We start from the raw sequence: 14,759 nt of genomic DNA, 5'->3' as shown, positions 1-14,759 counted from the left end.
TATTAAGATGTTGTAATGCGATGTGTGGAATGTAAATTATTACTAAATTTGTGCATGACAAAAAAAAAAGGGTGATAACAAATTGGGTTATTGTATTTTTCGTGGAGAATTCCGATCAAGTGCCGATGAGACTGTGGATTATATTGGTGGTGATGCACATACATTTATGATTGACAGTAGTACTATGTTAGATAACTGTCATATACCCCCCCCCCCCCCCACAGTCGCAATCAAATGTGCCCTCCCTCGCAGGCCATGATTATAGAAATACTCCCATGTGCCCCCCTCGCAGTCACAATCCCATGTGCCCACCCTCGCAGGCCATGATGACGATAGGAGATTGGTATATTATCTAATTTATGTATTTTATCTTTTATTGACTTAATATGCATTCAAAATAATTTTCTATTTTATTTTTCATTGTCTACTTGTAGCGATTAACCTGTATAGGGATGCTACAAGCTGCACTTAGAGGTAAAGTATTAGCAGGGGAATCAAAACATTATGTACATGCGACCCATGATTTACTATTGCAGAACACTCCTGTAGAGACAAATGCCGAGGAGAGGGTGGAGGGAAATGGTGGAAGCGAGAGCAAGGAGAGAGATGGTGGAGATGACGAAAGTCAGAGCGATGAGAGAGACGGTAGAGATGATGAAAGCGAGAGCAAGGAGGTAAATAGTGGAGATGATGAAAGCGAGACTAAGGAGGGAGATGGTGGAGATGAGGAAAGAGAGAGCAAAACCGATGACGAAAATGAGAAGAGAACGAAGAACATAAATGACAAAAACTAAAGCAACCAGATTCAAGTTCTGCCGCCCTTGCATGAAGAATCAAGGCGAAATTTGTGATCATGAAGAGAGGGAGATGTTTAGGCGGAAAGGACTAGAAAGGAACCCGATGTAAAGGGAAAGGATATTGCAAGCTGGCCAAAAAAATGGCTGAAGCGAAGAAAATGATTGACATGTTTTTTTTTAGATGATACTCAAATATGTAATTTGAAAAGTGACTAATGCAAGTTGCAAAGGCTATGAACCTTATTTTGAGTTGTATTTTTCATTTGATATGTGTTTTTGAGTTTCTAAGAGTGAAATGTCAATTTTTTTTGTACAATTGAAGCTACTATATCATAGTAGCCAACTAATGAAATGTCTCATTCTAATAGATTTTTTAACTTTGAAGTGGCATGTCTTCTTCTTACTGTTGGAATTGTTGAATGATAGTTGGTTAGTTGAGACACTTTCCCAATGTTACTTTTGTTCTTGGAATTTTTTCTATTTCTCTTGGATGATACTATTCAAGGGGCACCTTGAGACTTTAAGAATGGATGTGGATTATATTTATGTGAACATGTGATTTTCATATTTTTTTTTATTTTAACATGAAATGATAATCTTTATGATGATGTTGTAGCTGTGGTTGTGTACACTTAGATTGATGTCCAGTACATTGCTGCTACCAATTTTCAAACATCAAGTACATGTTGTGCGTTATTAACTAAAACATGAAACATGAAACATAAAACATGTTCCATTAACTAGGAAACATAGTTTTGGGGCGGTCCAGTGATTTTTGGGGGCAGTTTGGCAATTTTGGGGGGCATTCCGACGATTTCGGGGGCCACTCCGAAGATTTTGGGGGGCGGTTTGGCAATTTTGGGGGGCAGTCTGATAATTTAGGGGGGCGTTCTGGCATTTTAAAGGGGCAGTTCGGCATTTAAGGTCATTTGGAACTGCCCCGGTCTGGCGTTATTAGGGGCAGTCCGGAGTTCAATGTCACTAGAACTACCGGGTTCGGCGTTCTGAGGGCAGTCCAACAGTTTGGAAGGGTAGTCTGGCGTTTTTGAGGGGCAGTCCGGCGTTTAGTGTCACTGGAAATTCCCCTGGTCCGGCGATATGATGGGCGGTCCGACAATAAAGAAGGTCAATCCAGCATTTTCAAGGGGCAGTCCGGCGTTTGGCAGAGGCAGTCCAACGTTTAGTGTCGCTGGAACTGCCCCGTTCCGGCCTTATGAGGGCAGTCCGGCAATGAGGAAAGTCACTCCGGTGTTTTCATGGGCCAGTCTAGCGTTCAGTGTCATTGGAACTACCTCAATTCGGTGTTCTAAGGGGCAATTCGGTAGTTTAATAGGTCAGTCTGGTATTTTGAAGGGGCAGTCCGGCGTTCAGTGTCACTGGAATTGCCCCGGTCCGACATTCTAAGAAATAGTCCGGCGGTTAGAGAGGCTAATCTGACGTTTGTATATGGCAGTCCAAGGATTTTTGCTGTCGATTGGCGCTCGACATTTTACAAATGCGATCCGATAATTATGGAATTATGAGAGGGCGATCCGGCATTCATAACCTCGGTCCGACATTTTTTTTATTGGACCCGAAAATGAGTTTTTAAATTAATGGAAGGGTATCTTCGTCAAAAAAAATTCCCTTTTTGTATTGTGGGGGTATTTGCTAGGAAACATAGTTTTGGAAAAAAAGTTGTTAGAAAAGCAAAGGTGGGCGATAAGTTGAATGAATAGATGATTTTGGGGGGGTTTATGCAATTTTCCCTTCATCTTTAAGATAGAACTGTCCTGCCTCACGAGTACACAAATGCAGTTACGTGTCTCACAACATACAAAGCATTTATCCATTTCTAAAGGAAAAAAGTTTGTATGAGGTGCAAACCTTAAATTATATAAGTCATGCACACCTCGAAAACCTCATGTTTTTTGTGTTAAGAAAACCATCTAATTAATCATCTCCACTTCAATAAGTATGGATATGAAAAAGGAGACAATATTTTAAGTATCGTAGATAGTGCATATTGTAACAAATTATCTGGATCATTCATTTATAAGATTTTCTAATATTCATAGATTTTTTCAAACTATTCTCTCAGCTTTCACTTAAGTATCCCAAGTGTTTCATTCATGTTGGGTAAGCTAACCTAATGCAGTCCCAAACCCCAAATGTTTTTCAATTAAATATCTTAGGCAAAATTTAGAGCAACACAAGGGATTTTAACATTTTATCTATAACCTAAGCCAAGTGATGCGATCCATCTACTTGTTCCATAATCTAAAAAAAAAAAAAAAAAAAATTTTTAATAGGAGAGACATCTTTAAATTTGGAACTTGTAATCAACAATGGTACCTATGTCAGTTCGCTACAAAATGGTTGAATGGATTGAATTATCAACTTTTTGCGGCTTGTTCGTAGTTTCCAAATTGGTATTTTTCTAAAATAATAAAAGGAGCATCTACGATTATGAGTACAACATGCACCAATTGGAGCAAACTGTATTTCCATCAAAATAGTGCATCTTGTAACATATTCTATGAACTATCTACTTTTAAGATTTTTAAGTATTTGTACATTTTCTTATTCTGCTTTATATTTGAGATAGTGCAGTTTATACAAGGATTCAACCTTAAAACAACCAAAGTAAAGCGCACCTCCAAACATTATCAAAATATGCAATTTTGGTATTAAAAACTGTTGTGATAGTTTGACAATCTATTTTCATCACTTATTATAAAATTTAAAGCACCAAGGTGTAGATCTACAAAACATTTGAAAATCTTAAAAATGGATGTTCAATTTAATATGTTACAAAATGTATTATTTGCAAGACTTTAAATCCAGTTTTTTCATATCCATGCATCTTGAGATCGAGACTATCAATTGGAGGATTTTCCAATTTTGGAATAACCTTTTCTATGGGATTTTTAATGTATGCCTTACTTCTATAGCACGAGGTTGACACTTAATATATAACTTTTTCATTTTTGAAACCCCAGATTTCATAATTAACCATCGACATAGATTTTGAAGTCATTACAAATATTTTCAATACAACTGCTACTTAGTTTTGAGGTGCCTTACTTGGTTGATCAAGGTTGAAACCTTGTATAAATTGCTCCTCTCTTTAAGTAGATAATATAAAATAAGGCCATTTACTCATGATACAATAAGTCCAAATTATTTCCAATGGTTAGATTTGAAAATCGGGTATTGGGGAGTATGTTATTGACAAGCACAAAGTCCAAATATTTTATTTATTTTTTCGATTCAATTGTTTGATATAAGAATTGAATAGAGAATTTGAATACAATATTTAAATAAAATAATATTTCTCTATTGGTGAAGATCCCACCAGCGTGCCTTCTAATAGGCCATGAACTAAATCATAACCATTCTCAATAAGTGTTTTAATTTTTATAGAATGTATAAAATAAGACCATTTGCTCCTAGTACAAGAAGTCCAGATTAATATTAACTGCTCGATGTGAAAAGCGAGTGTTGGGGAGTATGTTATTCACATGCACAAAGTCCAAATATTCTATTTTTTTTCAATTCAATTGTTGGATATAATAATTGAATAGAGAATTTGAATATAATAGTTAAATAAAATAATATTTTTCTATTGGTGAGGATCCCACCAGTATGGCTTCTAATAGGCCATGACCTAAATCATAACCATTATCAATAAGTGATCCAATTTTTTCCATTGGGTTTGGGAGGAGAATAAAGATCTCGAGTGATCGATCTGACAGAACAACTCAAAAAATTAAATGAATTTCTAAATTTCATAAAAATAAAAAAAATGAAACTGACTAATTTATTGGATCATTTTTTTATAGTTAACTTCGACTTTTATATTCCTTGATCGATGAGATCACTACGATAGAAATTGAATGGGTTCCTCAAGATAAATCAAGACTATTAATTTTCATCCTATTAACATGTACTTGTCCTAAGTACATTTCACAATACAAATAAGATAATAAGCCATTACCTCATTTCAAGAAAACAATAAAACATGGATGTAGTTTCTATAAGGCCTATGCTTTATGAGAACAAAGTAAAGCCTCACCCCGAATCCTCATCCAAAAAGCATTTTGGGAATAAAAAATCTCCATTATGACTTTAAAATCAAATTTCAATACCAACTATGAAATTTGAAGCTTAAAAAATGGCACAGATCTTGCAGATTTGTAAACACTTATTTTTAGGATGAAATGGATGGTCTAAATAACGTGTTACAATATACATTATTTTTTAAGGCTTGAAATCCTATTTTTTTCACAACTATAAAGTTCAAGATTAACCCCAAATAGTTGAGAAAAAGTTATGACGATGATGATGAACCATAAAGTTCAAGAATAAATGATCAATTTGAAAGTTTTTCGATACCAAAATAACAATTTTTGGTGAGTTTTATTATTAGGCTTTATTTGTTTTATGGGGTTACAGCTATATCAAAACATTTTTCATGAAACAATACTATAAGAACTTTTTTATCAATTAATCAAGTTCAAGCAAATAATATTCATAACATCAATAACACTAGTAGATGGTATAATTTTGTGAACTATATCATATACTTTGAGTTATTGGATTTCACATCCGATGGCTAAAGAAGATTGCAACGTCCTTGTACAAAAAAAATTGGTATTATAGTATACTAGTCACTTTTGGATGTTTTTTACGACTTAGAATCACATGTTTTTAATATGACAATAATTTTGAATAACATGTTTCTAACATGATAATCCTTAATTATTTTTCTCTTTTTTGACAAAGATTTTGATTAACATGATTCTAATGTGGTAATCATTCATTATTTATGCATTTTTTGTGCTATAAAAGCATTACAAGCATATCTTTATGTAACTTTCAAGCATATCTGATAATGGGGTTGGGGTCATGGTGGTAGTACCAATTGTGCACTAGCTAAGATTTAAATCTCCATTCTCACCTAATGCATTAAAAAACTACTAACGATTTCAAAAAATAGGTATGGGCCCGTTATTACTGCTGAATTACCTAAAAAAAATAAAAATAAAAAATACTTTCAAGCATCTCTTCATATTTTATTTTATTTAAATAAAAATAAAAATATAAGTTGTGCACTATTCCACTATGTGGTTCGCTTTCATTTTTCACCCCCTCTATGTTATTTGTTTTTTTTTTTCTTCCCATCCCCTTTTTTTTTTTGCTGCATAATACTTTATTCTCTTCCTTCTTGCATTTTCTAACTCTATTTTTTTTTTCCCAATCTTTAATTTCACTATCGTTAATTACAGTTTCTTCTCTATTACACTTTCTTTTGGGTTTCTTATTTCTCAAATAAATAAAAAGGTTTATCCTCTTCCTTCAATTGCTTTTATTTATTTCTCTCTCTCTCTCTCTCTTTTTTTTTTTTTTCTTCTCATTCTTTAATTACGATTTCTTCTCTATTACACTTACTATTCTCAAATAAATAAAAATAAAAATATAAATTCTGCACTTTTCTACTATTTGGTTTGCTTTTTTTTTTCATCCCCTCTATAGCTTTTTTTTTTTCTTCCTCTCTCTTTTTTTTTTTTTGCTGCATAATACTTTATTCTCTTCCTTCTTGCATTCTCTTACTCTTTTTTTTTTTCTCAATATTTAATTTCACTAACGCTAATTACAGTTTTTTCTCTATTACACTTTATTCTGGATTTCTTATTTCTCTGAAATAAATAAAAAGGTTTATCCTCTTTAAGCCTCTCTTCATTTAATTGCTTTTATTTATTTATTTTCTCATTATTTAATTACAATTTCTTCTCTACTACACTTACTACTCTCAAATAAATAAAAATATTTGTCCTCTTCAAGCAGGTAAACTCAGGAATAATATAAAACAGAAGAGCAAAGATAACGGACATAAAAAATGATTGGAATGTACAGCACCTTCATGTCATCATAGATGTAAGTCACGGTTGGAGCTAAGATGGAATGTAAAAAAAATATACATAAATGCAAATAATAAATGTAGAATGTGAGCATGGATATATTCTCAATAATGCAAAATCCAGTACTCTTATTTGATCGCTACTTTATTCAAAAAATAGGTATGGGCCCGTTATTACTGTTGAATTAAACAAAAAAAATAAAAATAAAAAATACTTTCAAGCATCTCTTCATATTTTATTTTATTTAAATCAAAATAAAAATATAAGTTGTGCACTATTTCACTATGTGGTTCGCTTTCATTTTTCACCCCCTCTATGTTATTTGTTTTTTTTTTCTTCCCCTCTCCTTTTTTTTTTTGCTGCATAATACTTTATTGTCTTCCTTCTTGCATTTTTTTACTCTATTTTTTTTTTCTCAATCTTTAATTTCATTATCGTTAATTACAGTTTCTTCTCTATTACACTTTCTTTTGGGTTTCTTATTTCTCAAATAAATAAAAAGGTTTATCCTCTTCCTTCAATTGCTTTTATTTATTTTTCTCTCTCTCTCTCTCTTTTTTTTTTTTTTCTTCTCATTCTTTAATTACGATTTCTTATCTATTACACTTACTATTCTCAAATAAATAAAAATAAAAATATAAATTCTGCACTCTTCTACTATTTGGTTCGCTTTTGTTTTTCATCCCCTCTATAGTTTTTTTTTTTTTCTTCCCCTCTCCTTTTTTTTTTTTGCTGCATAATACTTTATTCTCTTCCTTCTTGCATTTTCTTACTCTTTTTTTTTTTCTCAATATTTAATTTCACTAACGTTAATTACACTTTATTCTGGGTTTCTTATTTCTCTGAAATAAATAAAAAGGTTTATCCTCTTTAAGCTTCTCTTCATTTAATTGCTTTTATTTATTTATTTTCTCATTATTTAATTACAATTTCTTCTCTACTACACTTACTACTCTCAAATAAATTAAAATATTTGTCCTCTTCAAGCAGGTAAACTCAGGAATAATATAAAACAGAAGAGCAAAGATAACGGACATAAAAAATGATTGGAATGTACAGCACCTTCTTGTCATCATAGATGTAAGTCACGGTTTGAGCTAAGATGAAATGTGAAGAAAATATACATAAATGCAAATAATAAATGTAGAATGTGAGCATGGATATATTCTCAATAATGCAAAATCCAGTACTCTTATTTGATCGCTACTTTATTCAAAAAATCGGTATGGGACCGTTATTACTGCTGAATTACCCAAAAAAAAAAAAAAAAAAAATTACTTTTAAGCATCTCTTCATATTTTATTTTATTTAAATAAAAATAAAAATATAACTTGTGCACTATTCCACTATGTGGTTCACTTTCATTTTTCACCCCCTCTATGTTATTTGTTTTTTTTCTACCCCTCTCTTTTTTTTTTTTTTGCTGCATAATACTTTATTCTCTTCCTTCTTGCATTTTTTTATTCTGTTTTTTTTTTCTCAATCTTTAATTTCACTATCGTTAATTACAGTTTCTTCTTTATTACACTTTCTTTTGGGTTTCTTATTTCTCAAATAAATAAAAAAGTTTATCATCTTCCTTCAATTGCTTTTATTTATTTCTCTCTCTCTCTCTCTTTTTTTTTTTTTTTTTCTTCTCATTCTTTAATTACGATTTCTTCTCTATTATACTTACTATTCTCAAATAAATAAAAATAAAAATATAAATTGTGCACTCTTCTACTATTTGGTTCGCTTCGTTTTTTTCCCTCTATAGTTTTTTTTTTTCTTCCCCTCTCCTTTTTTTTTTTTGCTGCATAATACTTTATTCTCTTCCTTCTTGCATTTTCTTACTCATTTTTTTTTCTCAATATTTAATTTCACTAACGTTAATTACAGTTTCTTCTCTATTACACTTTATTCTGGGTTTCTTATTTCTCTGAAATAAATAAGAAGGTTTATCCTCTTTAAGCTTCTCTTCATTTAATTGCTTTTATTTATTTATTTTCTCATTATTTAATTACAATTTCTTCTCTACTATACTTATTACTCTCAAATAAATAAAAATATTTGTCCTCTTCAAGTAGGTAAACTCAGGAATAATATAAAACAGAAGAGCAAAGATAACGGACATAAAAAATGATTGGAATGTGCAGCACATTCATGTCATCATAGATGTAAGTCACGGTTGGAGCTAAGATGGAATGTGAAGAAAATATACATAAATGCAAATAATAAATGTAGAATGTGAGCATGGATATATTATCAATAATGCAAAATCCAGTACTATTATTTGATCGCTACTTTATTCAAAAAATAGGTATGGGCCCGTTATTACTGCTGAATTACCCAAAAAAAATAAAAATAAAAAATACTTTCAAGCATCTCTTCATATTTTATTTTATTTAAATAGAAATAAAAATATAAGTTGTGCACTATTCCACTATGTGGTTCGCTTTCATTTTTCACCCCCTCTATGTTATTTTTTTTTTTTCTTCCCCTCTCCTTTTTTTTTTGCTGCATAATACTTTATTATCTTCCTTCTTGCATTTTCTTACTCTATTTTTTTTTTTCTCAATCTTTAATTTCACTATCGTTAATTACAGTTTCTTCTCTATTACACTTTCTTTTGGGTTTCTTATTTCTCAAATAAATAAAAAAGTTTATCCTCTTCCTTCAATTGCTTTTATTTTATTTTTTCTCTCTCTCTCTCTCTCTTTTTTTTTTTTTTTCTTCTCATTCTTTAATTACGATTTCTTCTCTATTACACTTACTATTCTTAAATAAATAAAAATAAAAATATAAATTCTGCACTCTTCTACTATTTGGTTCGCTTTTGTTTTTCATCCTCTCTATAGTTTTTTTTTTTCTTCTCCTCTCCTTTTTTTTTTTGCTGCATAATACTTTATTCTCTTCCTTCTTGCATTTTTTTACTCTTTTTTTTTTTCTCAATATTTAATTTCACTAACGTTAATTACAGTTTATTCTCTATTACACTTTATTCTGGGTTTCTTATTTCTATGAAATAAATAAAAATGTTTATCCTCTTTAAGCTTCTCTTCATTTAATTGCTTTTATTTATTTATTTTCTCATTATTTAATTACAATTTCTTCTCTACTACACTTACCACTCTCAAATAAATAAAAATATTTGCCCTCTTCAAGCAGGTAAACTCAGGAATAATATAAAACAGAAGAGCAAAGATAACGGACATAAAAAATGATTGGAATGTACAGCACCTTCATGTCATTATAGATGTAAGTCACGGTTGGAGCTAAGATGGAATGTGAAGAAAATATATATAAATGCAAATAATAAATGTAGAATGTGAGCATGGATATATTCTCAATAATGCAAAATCCAGTACTCTTATTTGATCGCTACTTTATTCAAAAAATAGGTATGGGCCCGTTATTACTGCTGAATTACCCAAAAAAAATAAAAATAAAAAATACTTTCAAGCATCTCTTCATATTTTATTTTATTTAAATAAAAATAAAAATATAAGTTGTGCACTATTCCACTATGTGGTTCGCTTTCATTTTTCACGCCCTTTATGTTATTTGTTTTTTTTTCTTCCCCTCTCCGTTTTTTTTTGCTGCATAATACTTTATTCTCTTCCTTCTATCATTTTCTTACTCTATTTTTTTTTTTCTCAATCTTTAATTTCACTATCGTTAATTACAGTTTCTTCTCTATTACACTTTCTTTTGGGTTTCTTATTTCTCAAATAAATAAAAAGGTTTATCCTCTTCCTGTAATTGCTTTTATTTATTTCTCTCTCTCTCTCTCTCTCTCTCTCTCTCTTTCTTTTTTATTTTTCTTCTCATTCTTTAATTACGATTTCTTCTCTATTACACTTACTATTCTCAAATAAATAAAAATAAAAATAAAAATTCTGCACTCTTCTACTATTTGGTTCGCTTTTGTTTTTCATCCCCTCTATAGTTTTTTTTTTTCTTCTCCTCTCCTTTTTTATTTTGCTGCATAATACTTTATTCTCTTCCTTCTTGCATTTTTTTACTCTTTTTTTTTTTCTCAATATTTAATTTCACTAACGTTAATTACAGTTTATTCTCTATTACACTTTATTCTGGGTTTCTTATTTCTCTGAAATAAATAAAAATGTTTATCCTCTTTAAGCTTCTCTTCATTTAATTGCTTTTATTTATTTATTTTCTCATTATTTAATTACAATTTCTTCTCTACTACACTTACCACTCTCAAATAAATAAAAATATTTGCCCTCTTCAAGCAGGTAAACTCAAGAATAATATAAAACAGAAGAGCAAAGATAACGGACATAAAAAATGATTGGAATGTACAACACCTTCATGTCATCATAGATGTAAGTCACGGTTGGAGCTAAGATGGAATGTGAAGAAAATATATATAAATGCAAATAATAAATGTAGAATGTGAGCATGGATATATTCTCAATAATGCAAAATCCAGTACTCTTATTTGATCGCTACTTTATTCAAAAAATAGGTATGGGCCCGTTATTACTGCTGAATTACCCAAAAAAAATAAAAATAAAAAATACGTTCAAGCATCTCTTCATATTTTATTTTATTTAAATAAAAATAAAAATATAAGTTGTGCACTATTCCACTATGTGGTTCGCTTTCATTTTTCACGCCCTTTATGTTATTTGTTTGTTTTTTCTTCCCCTCTCCTTTTTTTTTTGCTGCATAATACTTTATTATCTTCCTTCTATCATTTTCTTATTCTATTTTTTTTTTCTCAATCTTTAATTTCACTATCGTTAATTTTAGTTTCTTCTCTATTACACTTTCTTTTGGGTTTCTTATTTCTCAAATAAATAAAAAGGTTTATCCTCTTCCTTCAATTGCTTTTATTTATTTCTCTCTTTCTATCTCTCTTTTTTTTATTTTTCTTCTCATTCTTTAATTACGATTTCTTCTCTATTACACTTACTATTCTCAAATAAATAAAAATAAAAATATAAATTCTGCACTCTTCTACTATTTGGTTCGCTTTTGTTTTTCATCCCCTCTATAGTTTTTTTTTTTCTTCTCCTCTCCTTTTTTTTTTTGCTGCATAATACTTTATTCTCTTCCTTCTTGCATTTTTTTACGCTTTTTTTTTGTCTCAATATTTAATTTCACTAACGTTAATTACAGTTTATTCTCTATTACACTTTATTCTGGGTTTCTTATTTCTCTGAAATAAATAAGAATGTTTATCCTCTTTAAGCTTATCTTCATTTAATTGCTTTTATTTATTTATTTTCTCATTATTTAATTACAATTTCTTCTCTACTACACTTACCACTCTCAAATAAATAAAAATATTTGCCCTCTTCAAGCAGGTAAACTCAGGAATAATATAAAACAGAAGAGCAAAGATAACGGACATAAAAAATGATTGGAATGTACAGCACCTTCATGTCATTATAGATGTAAGTCACGGTTGGAGGTAAGATGGAATGTGAAGAAAATATATATAAATGCAAATAATAAATGTAGAATGTGAGCATGGATATATTCTCAATAATGCAAAATCCAGTACTCTTATTTGATCGCTACTGTATTCAAAAAATAGGTATGGGCTCGTTAATACTGCTGAATTACCCAAAAAAAATAAAAAATAAAATACTTTCAAGCATCTCTTCATATTTTATTTTATTTAAATAAAAATAAAAATATAAGTTGTGCACTATTCCACTATGTGGTTCGCTTTCATTTTTCACGCCCTTTATGTTATTTGTTTTTTTTTTCTTCCCCTCTCCTTTTTTTTTTGCTGCATAATACTTTATTTTCTTCCTTCTATCATTTTCTTACTCTATATTTTTTTTTCTCAATCTTTAATTTCACTATCGTTAATTACAGTTTCTTCTCTATTACACTTTCTTTTGGGTTTCTTATTTCTCAAATAAATAAAAAGGTTTATCCTCTTCCTTCAATTGCTTTTATTTATTTCTCTCTCTCTCTCTCTCTTTTTTTTATTTTTCTTCTCATTCTTTAATTACGATTTCTTCTCTATTACACTTACTATTCTCAAATAAATAAAAATAAAAATATAAATTCTGCACTCTTCTACTATTTGGTTCGCTTTTGTTTTTCATCCCCTCTATAGCTTTTTTTTTTTCTTCCTCTATCCTTTTTTTTTTTTGCTGCATAATACTTTATTCTCTTCCTTCTTGCATTCTCTTACTCTTTTTTTTTTCTCAATATTTAATTACACTAACGTTAATTACAGTTTCTTTTCTATTACACTTTATTCTGGGTTTCTTATTTCTCTGAAATAAATAAAAAGGTTTACCCTCTTTAAGCTTCTCTTCATTTAATTGCTTTTATTTATTTATTTTTTCATTATTTAATTACAATTTCTTCTCTACTACACTTACTACTCTCAAATAAATAAAAATATTTGTCCTCTTCAAGCAGGTAAACTCAGGAATAATATAAAACAGAAGAGCAAAGATAACGGACATAAAAAATGATTGGAATGTGCAGCACCTTCATGTCATCATAGATGTAAGTCACGGTTGGAGCTAAGATGGAATGTGAAGAAAATATACATAAATGCAAATAATAAATGTAGAATGTGAGCATGGATATATTCTCAATAATGCAAAATCCAGTACTCTTATTTGATCGCTACTTTATTCAATTTAAATAAACAAATCTAAAGGTTTCGCCCTGAGCATGCGAGGATATCTTCGCAAGAATGCAAAATTCACCACTCCTCATTGCTTTCTACTTTATTCCATTTAAATTCCTCACCTCTTCTTCACCTTTTATTCGATCTAAATTCATCAGTGAGGCTAGAGTGCGTACGAGGAACATTACTCATTAAGGCTAGAGCGTATACAAATATTTGTTTCACCTAGGGAGGAGCGCTAGCATGTAGTCATCACCAGTTATGCTTAGTCATGGTCATAACCTGTTATGCTTAACCTCATAACCCAATATCAAATTATGTTTAATAGTTGCAACTCATAACCCAATATCAAATCATGTTTAATAACTGCAACCTATAACTCATGATTAACCGTAGATCACATTTTGATTCGTGTGATGCCTTCTACCACATTTCGATTCATGTGATGCATTTTACATCCTTGAGCTAAACATTCAGATTTTATTTTTGTCATTTTGAGCTAAATTACGTACCAATGGAGGTTTAATTTTTAGTATTGGATGTTTAACACCTCTAATGGAGCTAATGAGTATTGGATGTTTAACTCCTCTAATAGAGTTAAACCTTGAGTATTGAATGTTTAACACGTCTAATGGACGTAATGAGTATTGGATGTTTAACTCCTATAATGTAGGCTAGAAATTAGTAGAGAAGCCTTCTCCCTTAACTTGGAGGCAATCATGGGCAGAAAGATGTATTTTATGGTCTCTATTATCAAATTAGAATTTTTCCATAGGGAGAGTAAAGTGGTAAAGCCTTTCTTATCGTTAGCTTATCATAATCCATGATAAGCTAATGATATGCCAATTGAAATAAGAATTGAATTAAGGAATTGAGCCGAGATAAGGAAAGACCATGATAAGCTAATGATATGGCAATTGAAATAAGAATTGAATTGAGGAATTGAGCCGAGATAAGGAAAGAGGTAACACACTAAAGACGATTATGATAAGCTACGGATATGGTAAGTGAAATAAGAATTGAAACGCGTGACTGAGCAGAGATAAGGAAGGAGGTAACACAATAAAGACTTGTAAAGAGGATGCATCGTCATACCTCTAAATTGTTATGCATCGCTATTATTTGTTGTTTGGTATAGATGATTTACGTCAGTTGCCAACCTCTCCTTGTACAATTGCAATGCACTGTCATACCTCTAAATTGTTCTACATCGTTATTATTTGTTGTTTGGTATAGATGACTTAGATGAGTTGCCAACCTATCGTTGTACAATTGGAAGCTCTCTAATAATAAAGAAACTAAATTTAGAATTATTAGGAAATATGCCGATCCTTGTTCTCTCATGGTACAATCCTCTTCCTGTTGAGCCCTCTTGTCTCCTCAACCCACACGGTGCCAACTGTTCATCACGTATGAAAGGACTCAAGATGGGTGTGGTTTGTATAAGGT

The 14,759-nt window shown here is 30.5% G+C and overlaps 1 long non-coding RNA gene across 2 annotated transcripts; it reads left to right on the top strand.

Moving 5' to 3' along the window:
* The first annotated feature begins 5,652 nt into the window (after positions 1–5,652).
* LOC148781453 (uncharacterized) lies at positions 5,653–13,349 on the top strand. Of its 2 annotated transcripts, XR_016059020.1 has the most exons (8): positions 5,653–5,778; positions 6,627–6,716; positions 7,691–7,780; positions 8,767–8,856; positions 9,848–9,937; positions 10,939–11,171; positions 12,013–12,105; positions 13,094–13,349. It is a non-coding gene; the product is annotated as an uncharacterized LOC148781453 (long non-coding RNA). The 2 variants fall into 2 exon arrangements; XR_016059019.1 differs by lacking the exons at positions 10,939–11,171; positions 12,013–12,105; positions 13,094–13,349 and having other exon boundaries at positions 9,848–10,052.
* The last annotated feature ends 1,410 nt before the right edge of the window (positions 13,350–14,759 follow it).

This window comes from Amborella trichopoda, chromosome 7, assembly GCF_054954075.1.
Source record: "Amborella trichopoda isolate Santa Cruz 75 chromosome 7, AtrichopodaSantaCruz75HAP2 v2.0, whole genome shotgun sequence".
In the NCBI taxonomy this organism is placed as follows: Eukaryota; Viridiplantae; Streptophyta; class Magnoliopsida; order Amborellales; family Amborellaceae; genus Amborella; species Amborella trichopoda.
The sequence above is the reverse complement of the archived record's forward strand: the minus strand, read 5'-3'. Positions and strand labels throughout refer to the sequence as shown.